The sequence below is a fragment of the Dasypus novemcinctus genome, chromosome 3, assembly GCF_030445035.2.
Source record: "Dasypus novemcinctus isolate mDasNov1 chromosome 3, mDasNov1.1.hap2, whole genome shotgun sequence".
Taxonomy (NCBI): Eukaryota; Metazoa; Chordata; class Mammalia; order Cingulata; family Dasypodidae; genus Dasypus; species Dasypus novemcinctus.
In genome coordinates this window covers 60443028-60456483 of record NC_080675.1, presented here as the reverse complement: position 1 = coordinate 60456483, position 13456 = coordinate 60443028, and the positions used below count along the sequence as shown (strand labels likewise).

The 13456-nt window shown below is 40.9% G+C and overlaps 1 protein-coding gene across 2 annotated transcripts in view; it reads left to right on the top strand.

Moving 5' to 3' along the window:
* The first annotated feature begins 3314 nt into the window (after positions 1-3314).
* FRMD6 (FERM domain containing 6) overlaps positions 3315-13456 on the top strand; it is a 265450-nt gene continuing 255308 nt past the window's right edge. For both annotated transcript variants that reach the window (XM_058293426.2, XM_058293425.2), the window contains exon 1: positions 3315-3603. The gene's annotated coding sequence lies outside the window, so the exon portion shown is untranslated. The remainder of the gene's footprint in view (positions 3604-13456) is intronic.

Below are 13456 nucleotides of genomic sequence, written 5' to 3'. Positions count from 1 at the left end.
CATGCTGGTTGAGGACACAACCCTTCTCCTTGAGTCCTCACAGAAATTCTGGCTTATTTCATGGTTTTAAACATTGATGTTTATTAACTTGATTCTCATTCAATAGTTTTATCTCAGGTGTATGGGCCTGACTTAACCCATGATCCAATGCCACAGTGTCTTGCTATGAAGCTAGAGTGAATCCTATAAACTGGTATGAAATTTCCTGGCTTGATATTATCATCCCTTCCAATTAAACAGGGCTCTAAAACCAGAAAAGTGAATAATGGTGACAATTTTGGGCATATTTTGGCCAGAGGGGTTTTGGGGGGTCCTTTAAATTGTACATTTTTGGTAGGATGAACCCTAGATCCAAGACACACTTGTTTGATGACAGAGCCCTTTTCCATCCCTGTATCACATTCTAACCTTTCTAACTCAGTTCTGTTCAAACTTCAGTAGCCCCTGGCTCTGAAGCCTCTATGTTGTCCCCTTTAGTCTTTATAAAGATTCAGGTTTTGGATGGACTTTCCCCTTGAAAGTCCAAGCAGGTTTGCAAACTGGATCACTCTCTTTCTGGGAGTCTGAGGGAGCTCAGGAGGGATGCCTGACCATTGCGTGTTAGCAGTTAGGTCAGTAACACTGGACCAAGAATTCCCACGTGGAATAGCTATATGCATTCCTTGGTGCATCAGTACCTTCATTCTCTGACTTGCAGGCATTTACAATGTTCTTAATGCATGCCTGGTAACATAACTAGCACTCTGGATATAGCAGGCTTGGGAAAAAAGACTAGAATAAACTCCCAAAGGGACCAAATTTTATACTTGTATCTTTAGTGGCATTTGCACAATGCTTATCATTTTTCTGGTCAGCCCAGAGCATTGTTTATCTGTACACTCAATCACAGGATGCTTATTTAAAGTTGAAGGTGATGATTCTGGTCATGCAAATGCTTGTTCTTATCCTTGAAGATGCCAATGATTTCCTTTTTTGTCATTTGACACATGTCATCAAATCATCCAAGAAACCCTACTCTTGCAGTACTTAAAATGAATGATGCTATACCCATGGATGACATGGCAAGACACCCAGGATAAAGCAGTAAGTGATAAAAGCGAATTTCAGAATAGCATATGTATTATAAAACCATTTTTGTTTTTGAAATGCTGAAGTGTTCTGGGGCCAACAGCATTACTCAGGAAATTGTTAGAAGTGTAAATTCTCAGGTCCCACCACTGACCTAATGAATCAGAAATTGGGTGTGGAGGCAGCAATCAAGTTTTAACATGACCTCCAGGTGGTTCTGATGCACGTTGAAGTTGGTGAACCACTGCTCTAGTGTGGGTAGAGCCCTGGTATGTTCTGCCACTATACACAAGGTCCTCGAGCCTCACAGGGGTTTGTAATACCTTTATAATTTGCTTATAGATCTAGTAAATTAATTGCTTATGCTTTGTGAAGGATTTTTATTACCTATTTTTTATGGTTCATTGTATTTATGTTTGCTTTCTCTTTGTAAAATGAGGAAAATAAAAGCCAACATATTAGATGTCCTAAAAAATGCTAGTAAATATATGAAACAAAACAAAACTCTGGAGGATCACTCATTAAGCTAGTACTTTTCAGACGTTGATGCACATACAGATAATTTGTAAACCTTGTTAAAATGCAAAAGTGGAGTGAGGCCTGAGATTCTACACTTTTAACCAACATCAGGTACAGGCGGTGGGTCCTGGGTCACATGCTGAATAGCAAGCCACTAAAATGTTATCCATGGTTATTTCTGAGAGTTCACATTGCAGGGGAATTTCACTTTGTACATTTCATCTTTGTGCATTATTTGAGTTTTGGTGTTTTTTTGTGGTTTTTTTTGTTTGTTTTTTACAAAGAACTGTATTCAGAGAAAAGAGTTTTTAAAAAATTAAATCTTTCACCAGAACTTACTTGACATCTAGGTCTAACTTCTGTGTAGGCTTAACCTTTAAAAACAGTACCAAGAATGCACCAAAAGGAAATCCATTTATGACCCCTTGCCACACAGATGGTTGTGGATACAAATATTAAAGGAAAGTGGCATTAGGTGTAGGGGGTGATGGGAAAGGAATTCATCTTTGTTGGGGTTTTCTGCAGTGGCATTCACCAGAAACCCAATTCAAACAGGCTTAAACAGATAAAGGAAAAATTTGAGAAATCCAAGGGAAATGCTGGCTTCATGGCTGAATCCAAGGCCTTAAATGACTTCAGTAATCTGTCTCTTGCCATCTTTCAGCTCTGCATTCCTCTGCAAAGGCTTTATATTTAGGAAACACCTTTCTCCCCAGGATACCATCAGCTACACTAAACTCTGCCTCTCTCAGACTAGCAGCCACATCTGGATGAGATGGCCTTTTCCTAGTAAAAGTCCCAAGGATGACAATCGGTGGTAGGGACTCATCTCTGAACCTGTCAGTGACTCCAATTGGCTGGACTTGGCCACGTGCCTACTTTCAAGAAACCAGGGGATGGTGTCAATCTCACTCAAACCATATCAGCTGAGAAGAAGGGGTAATTCCCCAAAGGAGAAATGAGGTGTTGATCCAAGAAAAGATGTATAAGTCAGAGATGCTGTTCTGTTATTGTGCAGATCTTCCATCCAGTCCTTCCCTTTAACTTATTTGAAAATCAGGTTAAGTGATTTATCCAAGATCAACACAGGTAGTAAACCACAAAGCCCAAATTTCTCAATTTCTACCTTTAGCTCTATCTTCTCTCTTGTGCTATCACCACCTTCTTGGAAATTAGGTATGAATCAAATAAGCCCCTTCTTAAACACTGTGCTTCAGTTACTAAACTTAAAGTAATCATAATTGCACATCTATCATCTTTGACTCTCCTGTATTGACTGCCCAGAATAAGAAAACCACATTCCTTCTGTAATAGTAATCCTTTCTACTCCTTTCCTCTTTGGGGAAAACAAGTCCAAGCTTGACAAAGTGTAGCTGCTGATGTGCTTGGAGGAAGTTTGGGCCCTCACCACGTGAGGCAGATGCCCTGTGGATGGAGAAGCTCACGACAGCCACTGCTCTTCTTTTGTGGCAGATTTTATCCCAAGAAATTGAGAATAGTCTAAATCTGGGTGGATCCTCCCTTTGGGCGGGTTTCTTGGCCTCCCATTTTCCCAGGCACAGCGATAGTCTTGGGGACAGGTACAGGCATGCATCAGAAATCTGGAGGCTCACCCTAAAAGTCTGCCTGCTGATTGTGAAGGGGCAATGTAGCAATTAGCTGTGAGTAATGCAGTGGCAGATCTCCTAGGAGAAATTAAAGTTGAAAAAGAGGGATGTGCTTTCCTTAGAAGGAAGGGTGCTGGGTGAACTAACACTTGCTTTGGGAACCCTCTCTTCTCCTTCCCCCCAAACTCAATCCCTTTCCTCCCAGTTTTTCTCGGACACTTCACTCTGGCACTCAACAAGCCATGGGAATGAGAATGAACTGGCTGGAAGTAAGCAGTCTGCTTCCTTACAGCAACTGAGAGTTTTTCTTTTGATGGTTCTGGTTCCAGGGAAGACAGCTGAAGATTAAACCCTGGAGTCTGACCCATTGTGAGAGCAGCACCCTGACTCCTGGTGGCTCCTGCAGCAGGTAGGAAAATTGAACTTTGTTGCCCATAAAATATAATTTGCAGGCAAATTTAATATTAAATGTAAAGAATCACCAATTGGCTTAAATAATATAATTGATGTCTATAAACCAGCTCAGACTGATAAGAAGATTGGTTCTGCTGTTGGAGCCAACCTGAGCCATGATTATTTTGGGGGGTGTGTGGGATATGGGGGTTTGGGGAGTGAGGGAAAGGTCCCTTGGTTTATCCATTATAACAGCCATTGCAGTCAATGCCAGGAAAAAGCTTACGTCAATGTTCCCTGAATTTTCACTTGTACTGTACATGTTTACAGATATATGTGTCTCATACTCTAGATGTGCAAAATAGAAGATGATCTGAGCATAAAACAGGCCTCCTTTGGTGCATTGTTTTATTCTAAGCTTTTCTAGAGCCTGACAATTGACCTCTTGTAAGACACCATCATAAATTTTCTAAAAGGAAGTTATTAGGAGTCTGAAAAATATTGAGTAGTGTCAGTTACATTAGTATCAGTTAAATGCTTACCTTCTGGGTAGAAAAGGAGACATTTATGTATTTTGGGGTCATGCACTTCTTTTATAAGTGATATAACTAAGTAAAACTAGACAAGAGACCATAAAGTGGATATGATGAGCTACTACAGACTTTTTCATAACTAGATCTCAGTGCTATAAAAGTAAAATGTGATGCATGTGTGATAGAAGGAAGTAATAAAAGGAATATGGAAAAGAACAAAATGGAGTTTTATGAGAATTTTTAGGTCTACTTTTTAAAAACAAACTAGCTTTATGAGTCAGCAACCAGGGAATCAATTCTTAGAGAACATACTTATGAATTATGTTATTATATAACTTGAAAAAATGACAAATATTGAGGTTATTTTCCATTGTGTGCGCATGTGCACATGTGTGTGAGAGATTCTGGTATAGGGGGTTGCAGACAGATGCTGAGTTATTTAGAAACACATCTCAATAGCCATTTATTCCCCAAACATTAATCAGCACTTTCTGTGTCTCAGGTACTGCACTAGGCATATGTATCTCATACTGAATTTCCTTTTCAGCACCCTTTACCTACCTCTTATTAGCTCTTATTAGTGTCACCAACAAAAAGACAGCCAAGAGTTTGTCGTGCAATTACTGAAATGGGACTCCTAAGGTGACCTAGTTACCTGAACTGCTTGTGTACACACTTGTTAGAAAAGTATATCGTCTTCTGGCTGGAAATGACACTCACTTGAAAATAAAAGTATTTCCTGAGTTTTCTCAAACTCCACCTCCCTGAGGCCAGGGCACAGGGAGAGAGCACTGCTAAGAGATTGGGGCCTGTGGTCTCGAGTTCCCTGGGTGAGAGTGAGGCGCTAGTTCTAGACTCAGGGCTTGACCAGGGGCATACGGACTCTCAGGCAGGGCCACAGAGCTCCCTTGTGGATGGGGAGGAGTGAGACCCTTTCCCTCTGGAGGTCTCTCCTCTGGGTGTATCCCAGGGGACTTTCTTCTTTGTTTTCTATCAGGTGCAACTGGCCCCGGGCCCTCAGCAAATGTTTTGGAAGCCCCTTGCATGCTAACCCTTGGGGCCAGGGCTCTTCAAGGCTGGCTCCTTAGCTGACCTGAGGAAGACCTGGAGGCAAGATTGATAGACGTAAAAGTGGCTTCATTATATTACCAGCCCACGTTCTTCTTTTCACTTCTTCCCTATAGTTGCTTCATCTCTTTGCTGCTCAAAATAATACTATTCCCCACTCTGGGAAAGGTCTAAGTCTGTCACTGAGGATGCCTTAATTATGCATATCTCCCAGGTCATATTCTACATGAACTCCTTTATTCTTTATAAGCACCCTATGACGTAAGGATTACTCATATCCCCATTTTACAGGAAAAGAAACAGGTTTAGCCATTTACCTGGTGCTGAAGGATTCAAATCTAAGTCTACCTGACTTCAAAGTGTTCAACCACAGCCCCTGATGGGAGGGGGCAATCTAGTGGTGCTTGAAATATGTCCAAAAGAAGAGAAGACCCTGTGAAGAGGGTGCTTAGGCAAATGCCCTTCTGGCCTTCTTAGCCAATCTGCTCTTCCGAGAAGATTCCAGAAAGTCTGCCAGAGACCACCAGGGAGACCAAAGGGCTTGTTCTGCTGCCTCTGGCCCTCTCTACAAGTGGCCTGTCATGCTTTCCTTTGAGGTCTGGCAGCCCACATTTATCTTCATCTTTGTTTACAAACAAGGGCCATGTATCCTGTTCCTTCCTAACTATTTGGAGCTGACTTTAATTCAAAGGAGCAAATGTTCTATTTCCATTCTGCTTGTGTTTTGGAGACAGGCTCCAGCCTTGAGAGAAGTCATGGAATGTCCATAACCTGTTCTTTTCCTTTCTTGGCTTTCCGTTAATAGTTTTCCCAAAATCTACCTAGAAACAGGAGGAGTTCTCCCTTGGGGATGGCCTCTGTTTCATCAACCACCACTCCTAGATCCTGTTTGAAAACACTCCCATGGAAAACTTTGGGAAGGCTCCAGGCCCTTTAACTCGATTCACAGATCATGTCATAAGACTCATTTACAAGGGGTATTCTCATATCTTGAACCCCTTCCTGTCTTCATCCTATAACAAACCCTTCTGTCAGGTAGGTCTTCTCTCATGAGACCAGCGATGATGAGGAAGGACAAAGATCACTGTCTTTGGCACCAAGACTGCTGGAATCCTAGCAGCCCATTCCCTTAGCCTTCTTGGAGGCATTTATATTGTGTGACTTGGTATTGGATTAGTGATATTTGGTCTTAATTTACTTATTTCTAGTGCTTTAGTTTCCCAGCTTTGATCACAAATACCATACAATGGGTTGGTTTAAACAATGGGAATTTATTCACTCATGGTTTTGAGGCTAGGAGAAAACCAAAACCGAGGCATCAGCATCATGATGCTTTCTCCCCAAAGACTGTGGCATTCTGGGGCTGGCTGCTGGTGATCCTTGGGTCCTTGCTCTTCTGTCATGTGGCAGTGCACATGGCAATATCTTCTCCTTTTTCCTCTGGTTTCCATTGACTTTTAGCTTCCACTGCATCCCATGACTTTTTCTATGTCTGAATTTCATTCTGTTTATAGAGGTCTCCAGTAATCTGGATTGAAACCCAACCTGATTCAGCTGGTGTATTAGTCAGCCAAAGGGATGCTGATACAAAGTACCAGAAATCTGTTGGCTTTTATAAAGGGTATTTATTTGGGGTACAAACTTACAGTTATCAGGCCATAATAAGTTACTTATCTCACCAAAGTCTGTTGCCATGTGTTGGAGCAAGATGGCTGCCAACTTCTGCAAGGGTTCAAGCTTCTTCTTCCTCTTAGGGCTCTGTGCTCCCAGCTTCTTCCAATATCAGCTGTGGGCTGGAGTAAGTCTCCTCTATCTCCCAGGGCTCATTCCTCTCCAGGCTCAGCTGCTCTGCTCTCTCCATCAGGCCAGCTGGAGACTCTCAGGCTAACAGCTCGTCTCTCTTCCCGCAGTCCCTGCCATGCCTAATGGAGCCTTCTCTCCTTCCTTACATATCTGCTTCTCTGTGTGTTTACTTCCTGGGCTCCAATATCAAAACTCCTCTGCTGTGTGGTTTTCTCTGTGAGTCCCTGCCCACCAAGGGAGTGGGTACTCAACTTCCTACTGATGTGACCCAATCAAAACCCCAATCATTATTTAATCAAGTGAAAGTGAAACATCTGAAGATACTACAATCTAATATGCCCAGAGGAACAGACCAGTTTATAAATATAATCCAATACCTATTTTTTAATTCATAAACAATGCCAAATGGCTACAGCTTGCCACACCTTAACTAAAAATAACATACTTGAAAGATTCTATTTACAATGGGTTTACATTGATTGAGATTAAAAACATGTTTTTCTTGGGTACTTAACAACCTACCACATTCAGTTTCTTCATTTGAAGAGAGTGGAAGAGTTAGAGGTTTGAGGCAACAAAAAGGGAGGAGACTGATATTAATTGCATACTAGCTGTACGTCAGGCACTTCGCTAACCTATTTATGTATGATCCCATTTAGGCCTGACAGAATTTGGCAAGGTAGAAATACCCATTTTATAGTTGAAGAGGTTGGGGTTCAGAAAAAGTTAAGCTACTAAGGTATGGTGGAGGTGGAATGTGAATGTGGATCAGAATTCAAAGCCCATATTCTCTTCCCCTTATTCCATTCTGCCCCTACCATGGTGCTTTAATTATAAACCTTTTGTCAGTGGACAGAGCATGCTCAGGTGGTTCATGTCATTTAATCTTCACAATCCTGGGATATGTGTATGCTACAATGATTTGATGGATGAGGAAACTGAGACACCAAGAGTGCTACAAGGGCTAATGGAAACCACCTCCTCTTAAGACTTGATAGTTTATAAGTCATCTCAAAGACAGTTGACTTCCTGGGAAAATGGTGTCCATGTGAAAAATTTAAGCCCCCAAATCCTACATACAGTTATCTATTTGTATAACTTTCAATTTTCCAAACCTTAATCTTAGCGATATATATTCATCAGAGAAGTTCTACTTTGTTCTGTTTTATTTTTTCACATAATTTTATTCCTTAGACAAAGGTATGTGTCAATAGAATGACATACTTGTCACTTAATCTGCTAATATAGTTTTCTGTCCAATACTGATTATACCATAACTTACTTAGCCCATTCCTTATTACTGAGCATTTGAGATGGCTCTGAAAAATACATTCTTGGCGGCGGACTTGGCCCAGTGGTTAGGGCATCTGTCTACCACATGGGAGGTCCACGGTTCAAACCCTGGGCCTCCTTTACCCATGTGGAGCTGGCCCATGTGCGGTGCTGATGCACACAAGGAGTGCTGTGCCACGCGGGGGTGTCCCCCGTGTAGGGGAACCCCATGCACAAGGAGTGCACCCGTAAGGAGAGCCGCCCAGCGCGAAAGAAAGTGCAGCCTGCCTAGGAATGGTGCTGCACACATGGAGAGCTGACACAAGAAGATGACACAACAAAAGAAACACAGATTCCCATGCTGCTGACAACAACAGAAGTGGACAAAGAAGACACAGCAAATAGACACAGAGAACAGACAACCAGTGTGGGGGGAGGGGAAGGGGAGAAAAATAAATAAATAAAATCTTAAAAAAATATATTCTTATTTACTTTTATTTTAACAGAGGTTTTAGGTTACATAAATGTTATACCAAAAATATAGGAGATTCCCATATACTCTATCCCCTCCTCTTCCCACACTTTCCCCCATTAACATCTTTAGTGTGGTACGTTTGTTACAATTCATGAGCATATATTGAAGCATTGTTATTAACCATGGACTATAGTTCACATTACAATGTACACTTTGCCCCACACAATTTTATAGGTTTTGGCAAAATGTATAATGGCCAGTATCTGTCATTGCAATATCATGCAGGACAATTCCAATGTGCCAAAACTGAGGACTGACACTGAGCCCGCTTATACCAGCCCTTGCCTCCAGCCAGAGTAATGGAGCCTGAAATGCCATGTTCTAGAGCCCAATGAAGTTGGTGAGGGGAGAAGAATTATCGCATAAGTTGAGAGATAGAGATATGGGTGAAGAACCCATGATAAACAAGTCCATTAGAGAAGTAGTAGAGGATAAGGGAAAATTAACCTCTTTGGGGTACTGAAATGAGGACTAGAAAATGAAATATATTCATTTTTGATTCATGTGGTAGCCAGCCTCCAAGATGGCTCCCAACAATCCCCACCTCCTATTATTATTAGCACCTCATGTAGTCCTTTCATACATTGTATCAGGATTGGTATGTGTGACCAATAGCGTATGGTGTGATATTATATCCCTTCTGATATAGGTTACAAAAGACATCGTGGTTTCCATCTTAGTGACTCTCTCCCTCTCTTGGATCGCCTGCCCTCAGGGAAGTGAGCTGCCATGTTGTGGGCACTCTCTGAAGAGGCCCGTGTGACGGACAGCATGGTCATGGTAGTGTTCCAACTGTAGTAGACTCAAGTCACACATCTGCCAGGAAATTAGGACTTGGTAGACTCTATCTATATAGTATCAATTATCGCTGCAGAACAAACCACTCAAAAACAGACTTAAAACAACAGCAATTTCTTACTTTTCATAGTTCTTTGTGTTAACTGAGCAAGTCTTCTGATGGCTTTGCCTGGGTTCACTCATGTGACTGCAGTCAGCTGTAGATTTAAGAGGGTGTCACTTCCATGTCTGGAGCTTCAAACAAGAATGGGTGGAACACCTGGGATGACTGGGACCCTTCCTCACATGGTTTTTCATCATGGCTTCTTCACAGCTTGGTATTACCAGAGCATCAAAAGGACAGGGATAGAAGCAAGAAAGACTCTTGAGGTCTGAGCTTGGAAGTTGTACAGCATCACTTCTACCACATTCTATTGGACAAAGCAAATAAAAAGCCAGCCCGATTCAAAGGATGGGGAAATAACTATCTCTTAATGAGAGGATTAGCAAATAATTTGTGGTCATTTTTAATCTACAAATTCTACCATCTGGTCATAATTATTTACTTCCTTTCATATGCAAAATACACTCTTCCCTCCCAAGACACCCAAGGTCTCATTCAATGAATACATTAGGCTTGAAGTTCATGATCTTTTGATCTGCCTCTGGTCCAGAAAAGGTTTTTGTGTGTAGCCCCTCTTCATCTAGAAATGAGGTTTGCTTCCAACACAGCAAGTTCTGGGTCCTGATTATGCCCTCTAAATTGCTCTTGTAAACAAACACACATGCCCAATATACAATGTTGAAATAATAGATATCCCCATTCAAAAAGAGGAATAGTATGAGACTCAAAGCAGTAATTGGTCCGTAGAAATTCTAAAATCCATCTGGGCATGTATTATTAGATTCCCCTACTCCAGGGCCAGGAAAGATTCCTTGATTAGACTCTGCTTTTGCTCTTGACTCCACCCTCTGGGTCCTTGGTTCCACCTGTGAGAAGTCTTTTCTTTTGAGAAGAAATGGCCAGTTTTGCAGCTGAGCAGATTTCTCAATCTGCTACCTGCCAGAGGTCTCTTATCACTTTGAATTGTTATTCCAATCTGACACAATATCTTTTAAAACTTTATTAATTTTCTGTGCATCTTATTATTGTTCACTTCATTAGAAAAAATCTGCATCCACAGTTTTTTTTGATCGACCTCTCTCTAGACCAGAGCTGTCCAATAGAAATATAATGCAAGCCACAAATGTGAGTCACATAAATAGTTTTATAATTTCTAATACCCATTTAAAAAAAATGATTAAACAGAACAGGTAAAAGTAATTTTAGAAATATATTTTACTTAACCCATTATATCCAAAATGTTATCATTTCAACACATAATCAGTATAAAAATTTTTTAGATATTTTACATTTTTTTATATTAAGTTTTTGAAATCTGTGTACTTTACACTTATAACACATCTTAATTGGACTAGTCACATTTCAAGTGCTCACTAGATATGTGTGGCTAGTGACTACTGTACTGGACAGCACAGCTCTAGATTACTCAGTTATTTTGAGATTTGGATTCTATGGGACTATGACTTTAAGGATCTTAGAAGCCCCTTTTTCCAGTTGAGAGGGTCCACCTGGCACTGCCTAAACATCTTTCAGAGGTCTTAATAACTCTTACAGTCACACCCTTGATTAATGTTTATTTTGAGTCTATTTCTTACTTTGAGAAACTTTAGCCAGCCAGAGAGAACGCAGGAACAGTTTTACTTTTCAATCTAGCAAGTCTTGGACCCTCCTTATTTCCTCTCAATTCTGCTTGCAAACTAATCAGTTTCTTCTTTAACTCACCTCTGTCTCTTTCTGTACCTTATCATGTAAGGCTACTTTCAGCAATTCTGCCTGGAAGTCTTTTCAGATAGACCCACAAATTTATTAGGTTTATTTTCTATCTTATAAATTACGATGGGTGACAGTTTTGCTGATTGTTTCACTAAAACGGTTTGCCCTTTTTCCGGCCTCCAATAACAATTTCCTCAGTGCCTTTCCAGCCTCTGTCCATCATCTTTTCCCAAAACCAGTGGCACATGCTTTAAAAGTTTTGTTATGGCAGCAGTCCTCTTCCTGATTTGTTTCAGTTAGCCATTGCTGAGTAACAAACAATCCCAAAATGTAGCAACTTAAAACAATAACACCTTATTATTTCTTGTAATTCTGTGGATTAGCTGATCAGGTTTATTGCTGATTTTACCTGGGCTTATTTATGCAGCTGCCTTCAGCTAGAAGGTCATTTGGGGGTAGGACCAGTGGGACAGCGGGGCCTCTTTCTCCATGTGTTCTTTCATTCTCAAGGAAGTTAGACAAGCTCTAATGTGCTAGCACTTATCAAGCCTTTACTTACATCACATTTGCTGATACCACTGGGCAAAGTCAGTCATTTGGTCAAGCCCAGGGCCAACTTGGGAGATAACTTTACAATGCATGGGTCCTAGGAGGCGTGGTTATTGGGGGATAATTAGTGTAAAAACCTACCACTCTCGCAGGAATTTATAGATTATGTAAGATAATTTATACATAAAAGGTACTTTCTAATAGAGTGCTATTGCTCTGCAATCTGCCCATAGGCAATTATCAAAATTTGGTTCCAAAGGTGCTTTTGCTTTATGTTTGGGAATATTTCACTCATGCTTGCTCTAGTCACAATCTAACAAGGAAAAAAGAATTGAACAAATGGGATAGGTTTCCTGGCAGATATGGGACTTGGGTTTTCACTGCAGTTTTCAACAGAGTTAGTTTCCGCATGGAGAAGCCTAACGCAGTACCTTGCACTAGATGGTGTTCAATTCCATTTGTTTATTGGTGCTGTATTTCTTTAAGAGAGGACCCTTGCTCTCCTTTAGCAGAGATTTGACTCTCAGCAATGAGAGCTAATTGAGCCCATGGTTTTTTCAATAGTGAAAATTGGTCTCCCTCCCATTAAGAGGCAGAGAAAATGAGGAAAGAGGAATTAAGGAATGAGTAGATCTATTTTCCTTTCCGTATTTTATATTAAAGTTTGTATAGTTTTGATCAAATATCAGATTTTCTATTTAAAAGAAAAGGAAATTGGTTAATCCTTGTTATGTGTCAGATATTGTGCTAAAAGCTATTTTTATCTCATTTAATCCTCAAAGCAGCCCATTTTACAGATGAGAAAATTGAAGCACAGAGAAGTTCATTAACCACCTAGGGTCACACAGCTAGTAAGTGGTAGAGCCAGGGTCTAAGCTCAGGTAGCTTAGCTCTGAGGGTCAGATTCTGTCTGCACACAGGGAAGGCAGGAGAGATGACGAAAGTAGAGGAAAATAAGAGGAGAAGAAATCAGGGAACCATTCTAGATGCAGTGGGCATATTTCTTTCAGGTTTTCAGAACTTCTTCTTGAGCCCTGACTTTTCTGGAGTGATCAGCTCTCCCAATTTGGGCAGATACGTACAGAGGCATTTTTCTAGTTTATATAGCTTGAATCTCATATCTGAACTGAGGGTCAAATTGAAAATATTCTGATACGTCTTGGAAATAATGACTTGGTGGCTGTTTTAGTTTGCTAAATCTGCCAAAAGCAATATATCAGAAATGGATTGGCTTTTACAATGGGGATTTATTAATTTATAATCTTACTGTTCCGAGGCTGAGAAAAATGTTTAAATCAAGGCATCAAGCGATGTTCTTTCCCTGAAGACAAGCTGCTGGCGATCTTGGACTCCTGTGTAACATGGGAAGGCACATGGTGGCATCTCCCTTTTCCTCCAGGGCTTGTTGCTTTCAGCTTCCTGGTTTCGGTAGCTTCCTCTCCCAGCTGCTGGTGGTTTCTCCCTATCTCTGAGGCTCTCTCTCTCCTATTCGCCC